Source organism: Centroberyx gerrardi, chromosome 4 (genome assembly GCF_048128805.1).
Source record: "Centroberyx gerrardi isolate f3 chromosome 4, fCenGer3.hap1.cur.20231027, whole genome shotgun sequence".
Classification (NCBI taxonomy): domain Eukaryota; kingdom Metazoa; phylum Chordata; class Actinopteri; order Beryciformes; family Berycidae; genus Centroberyx; species Centroberyx gerrardi.
In genome coordinates this window covers 12460319-12474712 of record NC_136000.1, presented here as the reverse complement: position 1 = coordinate 12474712, position 14394 = coordinate 12460319, and the positions used below count along the sequence as shown (strand labels likewise).

General features: G+C 43.8%; 1 protein-coding gene across 1 annotated transcript in view; it reads right to left on the bottom strand.

Moving 5' to 3' along the window:
• Positions 1-11841, bottom strand: part of tspan18b (tetraspanin 18b) — a 29085-nt gene extending 17244 nt beyond the window's left edge. Inside the window, exon 1 of the mRNA XM_071896686.2 lies at positions 11592-11841. The gene's annotated coding sequence lies outside the window, so the exon portion shown is untranslated. The remainder of the gene's footprint in view (positions 1-11591) is intronic.
• Between the last annotated feature and the right edge of the window lie 2553 nt (positions 11842-14394).

Below are 14394 nucleotides of genomic sequence, written 5' to 3'. Positions count from 1 at the left end.
CTGTCACAGACAATATTGTTTTCATCTTCAGTGGCCATTAACATGCATGCCAAAATCAATTTCTCATGCCCCAGTTAACAGCAGTCTTAACAGCAGCCCAGGTTAACATTAGCTAATTTACACAACAAGAGACAAAGAGGATAAACCTAACTAATTTAACATCACCAAATGTCAACCAATATGTACAGTATGTTTTTTACAGATTATGTTGGGGGCTAATAAAAAAAAACTAATAAAAAGTTGGTCATAAAAAAAAGATTATGTTGGGGGCTTTTTTGCCTTAATTTGTGATAATTTGTTTGTCTCCCATAACTACAACCATAGCTATAAATCTATGTATATATAACTAATACAGACAACTATAGTGACATCAAGTGGTGTAACCATTGCCTTCAACAGGCTAAAAGCAAGGTAAGTAGACCTAATGCAATTCCCCCTATCACTAATAGGGTGGAAAAACATTGTACTCTGGTTCTTCATCAGTTTGGTGATCTGATTTCATGTTGCATGTTTCCCCATCTATCAAATTTTATTTTACAGAAGCCTTTACATCTACTAGAGGGTAGGTTTAAGTCTTAAGTTGTAACTTGTGTCTACGTTGGAACTATTGCAGTTGGTCCTGAACTGTTAAATTTAGATTTAGTGAGAATTTATGTTCAAACTAGCCTATGTCTGAACTTAGCTGTAACTGGTGCAACAGACTGCTGGAGTGTGTTTGGTTCAGCAATGTTTGTGCTCTGTTCACAAGCACAAAACGGGGCTTCATTACAAGAATGAAAGAACATAGAAATATCCTACATGCTGCTATGGTAAAAAAACAAAAAACAAATAAAAAACCCATGATACTAGATCAAGAAACAAGCTGCATAGAAAGTGTGGCATTAGTATGCAGCAGTACTGTGTGGCATGGTTCTTCCATACAGAGAGATGGCAATCCTTGTCTCTGTGGATTTTGCAGGGGGCTGTACAGGAGCAGCAGGGCAGGTTTCCCACTGGGTTATGAGAGCCAGAAGCCTTGCATCTGGATCATTTCCTCAGCCCAGAGGGGCTCCACACTGGGACCTCCTCGTAAAGCAGCACATGTGCCAAAAAACCCTCCCCAAATCCCCCAGAACGCTTCATCTACGTCAGCCTGTATGCGGTGGCTGTGGTGATATAAGGTAACCAGTTGTGACATACTCACAATATCTGAGAGAGATCATTGAAAATGACCCATGCTTTTTGTCTCTCACACTGTCAAATTTGCTTGCGCTAGTGGCCAAATAGCTTGAAAATGTGTTCCTGAGGGGCAAAAAAATGTTTTTATCACCCATGTTCTCCAGCAGAACAGGGTGAGATTGATGGCACGAGGATTACCGGAGCAGTGGAAGATGAAACTGGGATAAAGTGGGACACTGAACCGTGTGAGTAAGAGTTCTACCCACTCCAAAACTCTTAAATTGCACTCCCTTCCATATCGGTTCACTCTAAGCTCAATACTCCCTGGACAAGGAGTTGAAAGATATCCTTGAGGAGATATCCTACCTCTAAGTGAGTCCCAGGAGGAAGCCAGGAGGGACTGAAATGTGGAAAAAGGGGTTGGACATTTTCCACAGGACAATCTCATGAAAATGCAGGAGTGCTTTAAGGAGCATTCCTTCGATAGGCTGAGGAAGCCACAAGCGGGGAGACGTCAGGAGAAATCACGCTTGGCTCAACACAAAGAGCACTCAGAGAAATGAGATTTAATCTGCTGAGCTGAGAGTGAACGAGCCAGATGTAAACAGTCAGTACCAGCTGTGAGAAAGTTAACTTCTCCAAACCTACTGCTAGGAAAAACAATGCATAAAACATCAAACATTATGAAGTAAGAAGGGACCGCTGCAAACACAGATATTTAAAAGGCAAAACTAAAACTTTCACCAGCCAGGGGACACCGGAGCGGTCTGGCGAACCCACACCAGAGGGGCTGTATGGGAACCAGGGGGTTAAGGTTAACTGGCCACTCTGAAACACTTTCTCTCTGAGAATGCTCTGCCTCCAGACCCAAGCTGTGGGAAAGGGAGTTTACACAATTACATCACATTGATTTATGGGAGAGAGAGGAAAGATGGGGAGAGGATGGAAACTGAGCCGTCTGGAGGCGGTCCAAGATTAAGTCCCTGAAGAAACACAAGTCAATAGGTTTCCACCACAAAACATGATGGATATGAAGCAATTGTATAGGGATGAATGTGGTCAGAGGAACACGGGCAACATGATCAGGTCAAACCTGCCTAAAATGGTTGGTTTGACCTAAATTTGAAAAAACAAAACTCACAAAACATAATTGTAATGCAGAGGCTTTGCAGTGAACCTGCTCATGGAGAGCATGTTGATATCAAGTTCAGAATAATAATGCCTCTGTTGAGCTTACTTTCAATTTCCTCGACTCTAGGGAACTGATGACAACTGTCTTGCTAGAGCAGATGCTGCTGATGCTGTCTTGAGTATTAATTGGGGATAGTGATGAAATTGAGAGTAATGCGCCCAAGCGTGCGCTGCAGCTTAAGCAGGGTAGCAATCTCCATCAGACCACCGCAGCGTAACAGTTATAAATAAACAGCCTATTTAGTGCTCTCCAGTACAGCCACCGTCTGTAACAGGACCACACATGCCTGCAGTGACCACAGCTGGGATATTTTGGTGAAACGCATATCTGTTGTTCAGCTAATTTATTTATTGAGTATGCATGTGACTTGAGATTTAAAAGGCAGAACGCAAAGAGCAGAACTATCCTTTGTGTGGTCCTGTGAGATGAAGCAGGGTGGCTGGGTGACTGCGGTGCTAATCACCTGTAGCGGTAACTAAAGCATTGTGTCGAGCCGCTCTGAGCAATAAGCAGACAGCCAGATGACAGCTCTTTATTGCAAGTCTATACAAAAAGCCAATATCCAGTCAGAGGCATTGTCACAAAGAGGGAAGGCTTTACCAAAAACCCAGACACAATCACAAAAGTATTATCGGCCGGAAAATGAAAAAAAATAAGCATTTTATCTCATTAATTTCACTGCATGAGACTTGAATGTTGATGCCAGGCGCCAAATGGTGAAGATAGGAACAAAACAGAGGGAGATTACAGAAAGCAGGGGATATATAATGAGCTGGGGAGGTACAGTAGAAGACGCTAAATGGTTTTCTTTTTCAACTTTTCAAAATCTCCTGCTCCAATCTCCAATGTCTCGGGTTGCTTAAAAGCATGACAGAACTTTGGGTCAGGCCGAAGGCAATAGAATAAATATCTAGACATGAAGAGGAGCCCAGCCGTTTGATGGGGGCGTTTTGAAAGCCTGGAGTATTGACTGGATTATCAAGGGTGTGTGTGGGGGGGTTGCTCTAGATGTGGCAATTGGATGGAAAGCTCACCCAGAGATGTTTTGAAAAGGTTAGACATCTGCTCCTTGTTAAAGTGAAAAAAGCAGATCGTCCAATTCCGAACTGCCTGCAGTGATAAGGAGAAAGTGGTTGTGGTAATTGCTCACAACATTGGCTTTCTCCTCATCGTTGTTTCTCTTGTGCATCATTTTCAAGTGGTGACATCATGAGGTTATAGACAAAGACTGCAACATTTTTATTAAAGTTTTAAATGAAGGAACCGGTTAATTTAATAGCTATTTTAACTATGTTTTATAATGTTTTGTTATCTGTTCAACCAAAGCACCAGTTTGGACATTTTTGGCATCCAGGTTTTGAGTGTGTGGCTGGCAGACAGATGGGTGAATGTTACTATATGGCTTGACAGATAAAGCCAAAAGAATCTGTGCACATCCAAGGGCTTCAGAGACACCCACAAAATTACTTTGGCTTCATCATTGGTGCTCAGGCATATCACACGGGATCTGTCTCCTGCCAAGCCTTATCGGGAAAGATGATCTGAGCCCGTTTCTCCAGGGTGCAAACTCTTGGAGAAATGCCTGAACTGTCTGGTTTTCCCTTATACACTTCACTCTTTGAGCATTCACGTCACACACAGGTGGTCAAGATTAGGTTGGACGACTTTGCTCTTGGCCTGTAGTCCTGAAACGGGACAGGTGACAAATCAATGGGAGCCCATCCAAGATCGCCTGACATTCCATTAAAAAAAAAAATCCCTCTGAGCTTTAGTACTCAGTATTTTTTCACTGCTTAAATCAATGAACACTGCAGCCAATTTAATTTCTCATACTGGAGACACCTGCACTGCCTCTGTTATCTCTGGCGAGCACATGTGATGGCGATCCCTGGATGCTGCTGTTGGAAACATCAGGACTGAAATGCATTTCCATGACAATATCAAACACCTTTTATATACTTCAAATGGTTAAACAGTGGCTAGCTTTCTTATGCAGCAGATTCTTTCTCTTCCATGCTTCAAAGAGAGGCAGATACGGTGAGGTAAGGATTAGGGGTGAAGGGGATTATGTTTCACAGTGTGCACGTGTTTCCCTAATAACTATTAGCAAAGAAATAGTACAGTGAAGATAGTGCCGCCTCTACTTAAAAGGATATATCTATCTTTGCTCTTCTCTTCTTAGACAAACTAGCTTCTCAAGAACCTAGCTGATTCAAAGAAGAACTTTTCCTGAACATCTCCACAGTAATGGTAACGCGGTTTTCTTGTGGCCGTAATACATAGGCTGGAATTGACCGTCTGTTTGCCCAAAGGACAGAGGCCGTGTTTTAGTGCAGTGACCCACGAATGCTGTCTAGAGTAGCGCGCTTTTAAAGTGGCGGTGGGCTAAAAATTTCATAAAGCGACATCAAAAAATCATGAGGCTGTGAGACTCTCGGTCTTTGCTCTCTAACTGTTTCTCCCTGTGAGGAGTAAAAATAACTGTCTACAACATGTACATTTGATCTGCTGCTAAACAGCAAGTCCATTAGTCAGTCAGACATGCCGAGGCTGTTCACATGAGTAAATCCATCAATGTCTAAAGCAAATAGTTGAGTTGTCCTCCAATGAGTTAAGAAACATCACTGCAATCTTCACACAAATTGGTCTGGTTCACTGAGAGATGCTAGGCTGCTTCAATGACTCCAGTTGGCTTAACGGCTCGTCTGTAAGTAATGGTTGAGCACCGTTTGGCTTTGAGCTTCAGCTTTCAACCATGTGTGGTCTAATGGTGTGATTGTGGGCTATAAACACTGAATCACCCTGAAGGAACACTAGCAGTGTTGAGCAGGTATCCTGCAAAAAAAAAAAAAAACACACCACTAACACCACAAGAATGTGTGTGCCTTGACCTCAGGTGAGATAACATTATCACACTACTAAAAACCTCCATAACCCCAAGCAATGCAAACCACCCAGGTGGCTCGACCAGCAAGCAGACATAGCAAGATGGCCTTCACCTGCACAGCTACTGGTTTATAAGTGTTACAGATTTTCAGTCCTGTTCTTTAACACGGTGAAGTGAAACAGTCGTATATCTTGGAGGCTTGTGATCCTAGCAGGAGAGAGATCATTAGCTGGCCCTTCCCCCAAGGTACCATAGGTAGAAGTTGGAACCATTGGGGGATTTTTTAATCAAACACTGATCTGTCCCCCTGACAGGTCTCTGATACTGAGGAGGCCGACAAGGAGCCCATATGTCTAATAGACCTGTGGTGAGACTCACCCTGTGGGAGGGACTGTAACATTGCTGTTATCCCACAGGATTTGCGGGGAATAGTGCTGTGGACAAGGTGTGTGGGCTTCAAAAGGAGCAAAGCAGCCAGCCTTGTGGAAAAAAAAATGCCTGGGCTTTTTAAAGGCGCTTACCTTCTTATCGGCATGTTATTTGAATACAAATGCACATTATCAGATTGAGGAAGTGAGAGTGAGAATCACATTAGCCCACTTACGTCTTCTGAAGTTTAGCACATTCACCTCCAAATCAAAGGAAAGAAATCTCTGCTTACCTAAGCTTTTTCTATGCCCGGCTCACTGTACACATGCACAGCATTTAACCTAGATTCAAAGAGATACGTGGGAACACATACAGTAAATATATAACAACCCCAATTCCAGTTGAGTTCTGCCAACAGTACCCAGAGTGCAGAGGTGTGTGTGTGTCTGCGTGTCTGTGTGTGTGTGTGTGCGAGTGTGCTCATGCAGATTTATGTTTGTGTATTTGGGGTTTGTATGGTTATCATTGACTGGAACGGCAGAGTGTTATTAGGAGACTTGGAGGCAGACCCAAATCACGCTCAAAATAAATCTCTTAGAGGTACTCTATAATTCAGCCAGGACTGGAAAAGCCGAGACAGCAAACAAGACTACGTCATACACACCAACCAACAGTTCTGTCCGTGTCCATAAATCTGATTTAACTGCTCCTTCTCAGCTTAATATCCTGACTTCTAATCATAATCCCCCAAAGAAGAGATCCTTAGTTAATGAGCTAACAGCCAGCTCAAACACCAGACATGTGTTTAATTTGTTCAAAATGATAGTAGGCTAATTAGTTGGGTCATCCTTAACGACCAACCGTCCATCCCTACAACAATTTGTGCACTCAAAATTACCAAATCAATTTGTGGCGTGAGCGAGCGTGTGTATTTGTATTTGCAAGTAACAATTATCATATCACATTATACTGTGTAGCCCTTGTCAGAGATTAAAAATAAACAAGATATTTACAGGGGCTAGGATCCCTTTCAGGCAAAGGAAATAAAAATGCAGAGTTGAAGATGTAATAACACAGGGTAGCGCCACGCATTAAATAGCCCCATACGACTAATGAGGGTATTCTTGCAAGGTTATTTTCTCTAGCTCTAAAACCTTGGATAGAAAGAGCAGGAGCGCTCAAGAAGGAGAACCTGGGAAGAGAGAAAGAGTGAAGAGAGGGAAGGAGTGGAAGAGGGAGAGAGTTGGGACACAGTTGCGGCTGGGGCAGCAGAGAAAGAGAAAGACCAGAAGCTGGGAGAGAGTCCCATTTCATCAGAAAAATGCCTGAGTCAGGAGACGAGAGAACCATTAGGCCCAGTGAGTCACAGGGAGAGGCTGTAAAAACAGATCTGGGTCGTGCTCAGCTCACAGTACCGGCCCTGAAAACAGCAAAAGCAGAGCAGAGCAGTGGTCTGTCTGACCCACAATGCACTGTAAAGGTCCAGTACTGTAAGCCCTCATCACTAAGACTGAGACAGGATTGTCTCTTTATAGTCAGCATTTTTTTACAGTGGTTACCCTGAAATCACAGACAATGGTGTTATTCTTTACACACTACACTACACATTTTCTCCTCTCGTTATTAATTCAGTGATCCATAATCAGTAGTACACAATCTTCCATCTATGTTGATAAATGAGTCCTTTGTAGATGCAGTTTTTATACAGATCCATAACAGGAACCAAGTCATTTAAGCAAAACGTAAGGCAAGGAAGACTGTCTCACAAAAGCTGCTTATCTAGAAATGTTTCAGATTGGCACAAAAGATCATCTAGTGAAAGGCTCCAGTGTTAAGCGGAGCGTGTGGAAAACAATCCGATATCACACATCCTTAAAATGAGCCCTTCCTCCCTGGTGATGCTTGATTAGCACTCAGCTTCCTCCCGCCCAGTGTGCCAACACTGAACCCAATGTGAGTCAGCCCGTTGCTGCCATTGTGTGAAGCTACCAAAGAACTGGTTGTGTATCTGGCAAACAAATGCCTCCATTTTATCCAGATAAAGCATAATGCTGTGTGGCACTGAGCCATCTTCCTTGTCCCTTGTTCTCCAGGCAGCAATGTGCTTAATCTTCAGCATCGCTCTGTGCGCAGGATCAGAGTTCTGCCTCCGTCTCCCCAAAGCCAGGTAGGTAATCTCCCCACACCTCAGCCTGTGTCACATGCCTATCAGACCCGACTCCCTGGCCAGCCTAAGCCCTTCTCTGAGCTTTGACTGAGTCTGGGGGATGAATAGAGCACAAGGTGATGAAGCCTCCCGGTGATAGCACAGGGATTTACTGAGTGTGCTTACTGTCTGTAATGACCAGCGGGTCCTCACCACCAGCCTTTAATGGACACCTGAGTGACACGGCTTATTAGCTCTGAAAAACATTGTGCGGGGAAAAAGATGGCTGAGGGGATTTCGGGAGAGAAGTGTTTTGAACATCCTGAGACGGGGCTGAATGTATCCTCAACTAAGCGTCTGGCAGCCCGTGAGCCTGTCGGGGAGGCTGCTATCTGCCAAGCCCAGCTTGTCAAATACATACCTTTTACCTCATTACCTGCTCAGCACGGCCATTATTGAGGGAAATTGGGTGAATGCAAGATAAGCACAAAGAATCCTTGGGCTGAACACAAACAAGCGGCCTGCTTCCTCCTGATAAAAAGGAAGTGTCAGCAGAGAGGCCCTTGGACTTCCCGCTCTCAATGAACTCTGGGGCTGCCAGCTGCCCCAGTCTTAGGTCACTCGCTACTTCCTGGCCCAGATGGAGACACGCAAGGGCTGAAGGAATGTATGTCTGTGTGAACATTATTATGCAGCGTTTTCTCCTGTGCTTATGCCGGAGCGCCAACAAAAAGCACACAGGGAATTTTAAGGCAGCAACCAAACCAGGCTGTTATTTTATTGAGTAGCAATGCAACGGTTTTTGATATGACATGACCTTCAGCTGAAAAAACCAGCCTTCAGCGGACTACATCGGACCAATGTGTCTTAGACCTTCAGCATAAACAAAACAACACAGTGCAGACATGTATAGAAACATACACCTATATGGCTTTTAAAAAGCTGATGAAAAATACACCTTTCCAAGAGTAAATTATTTCTGCCAGCTGAAAAGCAAATTTCATTTTCTCATGTCTCTTGACAACAAAGATACTGAACCCATTACTGGCTGAGGCTTCTACATCACACACATTAAATGAAGGGTCCTCTAGCAATCGAAAAAAGCAATTTTCTCATTGAGCCAATAGATACTCCATTTAGTTCCGGGCTCTCTACGGACCGCTGGTGCCGTAGCGGGGCTGATACAGGGAAACCGAGTGTAGAGTGATGACCCGGCCTCGTTTTCCTCTGCCTTGCCGTTCTAAACCCATCGATATGGATACAGACGTGCCCCGCAGGCTGGATGAGGGGGGAACGGCAGAGAGGAAGGAGAGGAATAGAGGGAAGCAGAAAAAAAAAAAGGATGGGGAAGAGAGGAAGAAAGAATAATAGATGAGATGATACAGAAGGAGAGGGACAGAGAAAGTGGAAGGAGGTTGAGGGAAGGCGATGGTGCAGAATGAATCGCCCGGTCCTTTCAGGGCTGTGAAACTAGGGCCAGTGATCAAATGACTGGCCAAATAGGCAGCAGCCTCATTTGCAGGCACATCACCAGATAGTAAGGAGAGAGAGAGAGAGAGAGAGAGAGAGAGAGAGAGAGAGAGAGAGAGAGAGAGAGAGAGAGAGAGAGAGACTGGAGCCACCCCACCATGTGGAACCACAGATTGATTAATTTCAGCCCTTTAATGAGTGGTATTCTGCCAGTTCGGGCAGCATCCAGTCAGCCACCCCCTCCCTCTCAGCAGGAACTGCCATATACTGCAATTCACACTATTATATCTCAGCCAAAGACTAGATAGCAGAGGAACAATGAGCTCGCCACACACACACACACTCACAGTTCCTTTCCTGCTCATTTGTTTTTCCTGTCCATTTTATCATCGTGGCACTGTGAATGCCTGATCAGGAGCAACACATTATCAAAGGCACTGTTAAAATGTGTGCACTGACAACCAATGGCAAGTCTCACACCAGGTGTTCCATGTCTGTAGGCGGAATAAATACCAGCTTGCTTGGCGGAGAATTGAATTCACTCAAACATACTCTCTCCTAATTGCCGTCTTCCGAGGTCCACCGAGGAAACCAAATACATTGTTGCTGCTAACCTTTATTCCCTGTGTAATTACGCCGTAGGTTTACAAACCCTGTTGTTTTTGTTTCTGCTTATCCTGCAGACATAACTTCTGTATCTCAGCAACAAAACTATTTCCTAACACTCATGTGAAGTTAAGAAAAGAAAGGCTTCAGGCGGGATTTAGTCATCCATGTTGGCAGCTGCTCCAAAAGCATCAATACTACTGTTTTTTTTTTTTGACAAGGCAAAAGCTCGCCCGAAACATGGTGAACAAATACGCCTCTGTTTCCAGTTTGTGTGCCTCTTTCTCTACAAATTGTTCACTCCCAATCATTTGGTTTCGGGAAAAAAAAAAAAAACGGGGAGAAAGAGAGGAGGAGAGAAAGAGAGGAGAGACAGAGACAGAGCACAAACCTACATCCGTACATGATGCAACAGTATTGCTCAGCCCATTAATCATGGTAGGAGTTGATTTGTCAGTGTGTCCAAGGTGGTCGGCCATGATATGAGTCTTTTTCTCCTCGTTCTCCTCACCCACTATCTGCCACACTGTGCCAGCCTCAGGGAGATGGAGAGGCTGAGTGAATGGTTGTGACTTTAACTTGAGGCAAGGCAAGCCAGCACAGCACACTCACCTGGCCAGCGGTTTATGTTAACGGATCCCTTGGAGCCAAACTCCTCTGGCATACGAACCAACCTGATTATAACCTGGTTTCCAGAGGTTTCTAAGCTCTACACAGCAGGTGTACTGTCTATGTGAGCAGCTTCAGACAAAAAAAAACAAACCCACACTATTCTTCTGCAACTTTTTCAGCATACCAGAAAGCAGCTGGTATGCAAAACCTTAACCAACGTAACCAGCAAACTTTGGAGTGAAATGATGAAGAATTCCCCCTGAATTTCCAACTGGAGTCGCGTCACACCACAGGGACAACTGGAAAGTCACAGCCACCATAGATACTTACTCTACGTTAATAAAAGGCCTTCATTGTGTCTTCAAAAATCATTTAGTCAGGGAGAGTTCAGCCCCTTTTCAGAGCCATGACTACTGAATGTGTCATGCTTTCTAGCTCCAGCAGAAATCAAACGGAGAGAGGAGTTTTGTATGATCCATCCCTCCTGATTAATGCAAACTGACAGTGAACTTCTGCCCTACAGCAAAGGTGCCGCCGACGGAGACATCCATCTGCTGACCCCCATACATCTCTGGAGACAGACTCGGTTAGGACCGGACCCCCGTGGGAAGGATGCCAGCTTGGAGACTGACACACATCGCTCATGGACTCTCCCCGCTGTCGGCTTTCTCATAATATACGAGCGCCTATTTAATGACACTTCAGGGGTATGACTGTGAGACATTTGGTGATGAGTGGACATTTAGTGCTCCATTAGTCTACTTCATTCTTCACTAGAAAATGCCGAGCAAACTTGGCGATAACATGAATCTACACGCAGAACAGGATGCTTTCGCCTTTTTCCTTTATTTAGCCTACTCTCTCTCTCTCTCTCTCTCTCTCAAAATGTTTGTTGAAACCCTTAGAAAACATCTGGGCTCTGCAGGCTGTCTGATCAGAGCGTTTGATTTAACTTGCAGCAACAAAGTATGCAGAAAACAACATTACGCACAGCAATGCCTATCAGACACATGGGTCCGTTCAACAAGGCAATCAAAGTAAAATCGTGGAATAATGAAACTACGACAATTTAGCTTTATCCCAAACATTTTAACACTGAACATTTAAGTTGCAAACACTTTCTTGTGCAGCAGCGACGGCTTCATTCTTACCTCAAAGCGCAGCTCAGTGCCGAAACCTTTCGCTGTGATAAGCTGTTTCCCTACGAAGATGTCAGTAAATATTTGTGTAGCCTACGACAAATGGAAATAAGTATACAGATTTTAAAAAATGCCGACCGATTGGGATGTCCACGGGGGGGAAAATAAGCCCAGCAGAGTCCGACTAATAAATCCCACCGCTCCGAGATCTACGACCCCAATTTGGTCATGCAGTATTGAGGGAGATTGGTATGCAAACAGTTTTCTTACTAACTCACTGAGCGCTGGAAAGCTTTGCGCTCCATCCAGCCTGCTCGGCTCCGGAGGGCGGAGACTCTGCCGAGGTGCACGCCTCTTTTCTACCTTCCTTACTGGATAGTCGCTCATTCCTCATCAGTGTGTTTTTTTTTTATTATTAAATCACAAAACATAACAATGTCAAGCAATCATAGCCTACATCTGCCAAATGCAGACCGCAATACAAAGAAACTATCAATCTATGTACATGGCAATAGGCCTACATCAATAAGTTCATATGATTAAGGTCTAGTCGGGTAGAAATCCTTATCAGTGTTTGGGTGGTAACGCGTTACTTAATGACGCTGTAATGACATTAGCCTACTTTGTCCCCAGTAACGAGCAGCGCAACACATTTCCATTCCAGTTTCAGAAATATTACAGTTACCAGTCAAAAAGGGTGTCACTTTTGTTATCTCTCCATGTAAATAATAGATTGGTGTATTATCAAAAAAATATTTTTCCTCAATCGCCCTAGAAACAGCTGAAAAGTTACATTACGTTACATTACATTACGTCATTTAGCAGAAGCTTTTGTCCAAAGCGACTTACAATAAGTGCATTTTGTCAACAGTAGTGAAACCAACTGTATATCACAGTCTTCATCAGCTAAGACTTTCAGTAGGAATAAGTAGGCCTAGCATTTGTAGAATCAGAGTTTTTTTTTTTTTTTAAAGAGTAGAAGGGGAAGAAGACCGTTACATGATAGGTGTGATAGTATTCAAACTAGGCTACTTTTAATTTATGTGGCAAAATGAAGACAAAAACATTGGACATCTGTGATATTTATTCACCCTGGTTCTTCACACAGCGTTACTGCGTTAACCCGATGTTTTAATGTAAGACAAGATGCAATCGCCAGTTTGGGGAATGTAACGGGAAAGTAATGCAACAAGTAGTGTAACGAACGGTTTACTGCCCCCAGAGATTTGACGGGTATAGTCATAACATTGTAACGAGCAATTAGTAGGCTACTGCATTGTTTTTTTTGAGGAACGAGCCTGTTTTTGATGCCAACAACAGATACACGATGACCCTCAGCATATCAAGATATCAGTTAGGCTATTTATTGCTTGAATTGTTTGCCCCTTGTTAATTATTCATACTGGGACTCCCCCACCAGCCAGAAAACAAGGGGAGTGCTTTTGTTCCTTGTCGGGGGGGTGAAGGGTGACTCAAGTGTTTTCTTTCCCCTTGCGCTCCTCGTGTCACAAAATCTACTACAGATGGAGAGCAAGATAAGCGCTCCAGAGACTGATCTTTCTGCCTTCTCCTCTAAGGTCGTGACACTGACATTCCCAGTGGCATACGTGATACTTCCAACCCCGATCCTCTTGTGTGTTTCTCCTGATCCTTTTCTTATTGGCTCTTGGGCCATTCAGCAGTTTAAAGTGCATTTCTGAAGGCAAGTATAAACGACAACCAACGGCTTAAAGTGCAGCTTACAATAAGACACAGATCATCTAAAGGCTTATGGAAAGGTTGGATTCAAAGGGTTTTCAGGAGCTCAGTTCGGAGGTATATAGGGCTACGCCAGCGTAAGGAAAGTATCACAAGAATGGCTTGGCTGTTTGAAGCAACAGCTGTGAGGTATTTTCTTTTCGGCTCCTTGGGTATTTTCAGGGGGTAAAGAGAGGCTGAGGTGAAGTCACTGACTGAGGAGCCTCCTCCCCCCTTGGCTCGGTCACTTGGAGAGGTCACTGCTGCTGGGGAGAAAAGTCCACCGGGGGAAGCTCTGCTGGTTCTCTTCACACCATGCAGATCAGTGAAGCAGTGGACTGATCGTTTGTTTTGTTTAGCCAATCAGTGATTGATCAACAAATGCAGTGAACTTTGGCCCTTAAGCTGTACTACACTAGTCAATATGGAGCTTCAAAATCAGTTTACAGTTGGAAATATTTTAAAGTGACTCAGAGATCTTAAATTCATTCAAAGAAGAATTTTACCAAATCAGAGATTGAGACAGAAGAAAAGCTGAGATATAATTCATTCTCCAAGCTATAATTATTGACATTTGAGGTGGCTGTAATGAAGTCATGTTAGGTTTTGCTGCAGCAGGGAATGAGTAGAACAGATTGGCAATGTAAAAGTATTCACTTTAGTGAAGGCTTACAAGCAATGTGGAGGTTAAACCAAAAGTAAATCGTATTGCGTGCAGCGTTCACCGACTGTATAAAAATTCATTTGAAACCCGTTTTTTCTAGCATGATTTGGTGTAGCTACAGTCTACTTATTCCTCCTCCATCCAACCTGCTGGAAATGAAAATTACTCTTGTGTCCATGTTAATCACATAACAGACACAGTGATAGGCAGACTATCCTAGCTTGCGGGCCATTCCTCACATACGCATTCTTATCGCACACAAACCCATTTAATTCAATTTACACAGCCCACACTTCAATTTCACACGCATAGCATCATACCACATGCTATCTCATTAAACAGGCCATGGTCATGCTTCAAAAACTATCACAAAGTAAGCCTTCTTGTGACAAACACACAGGCGTGCACATGCAC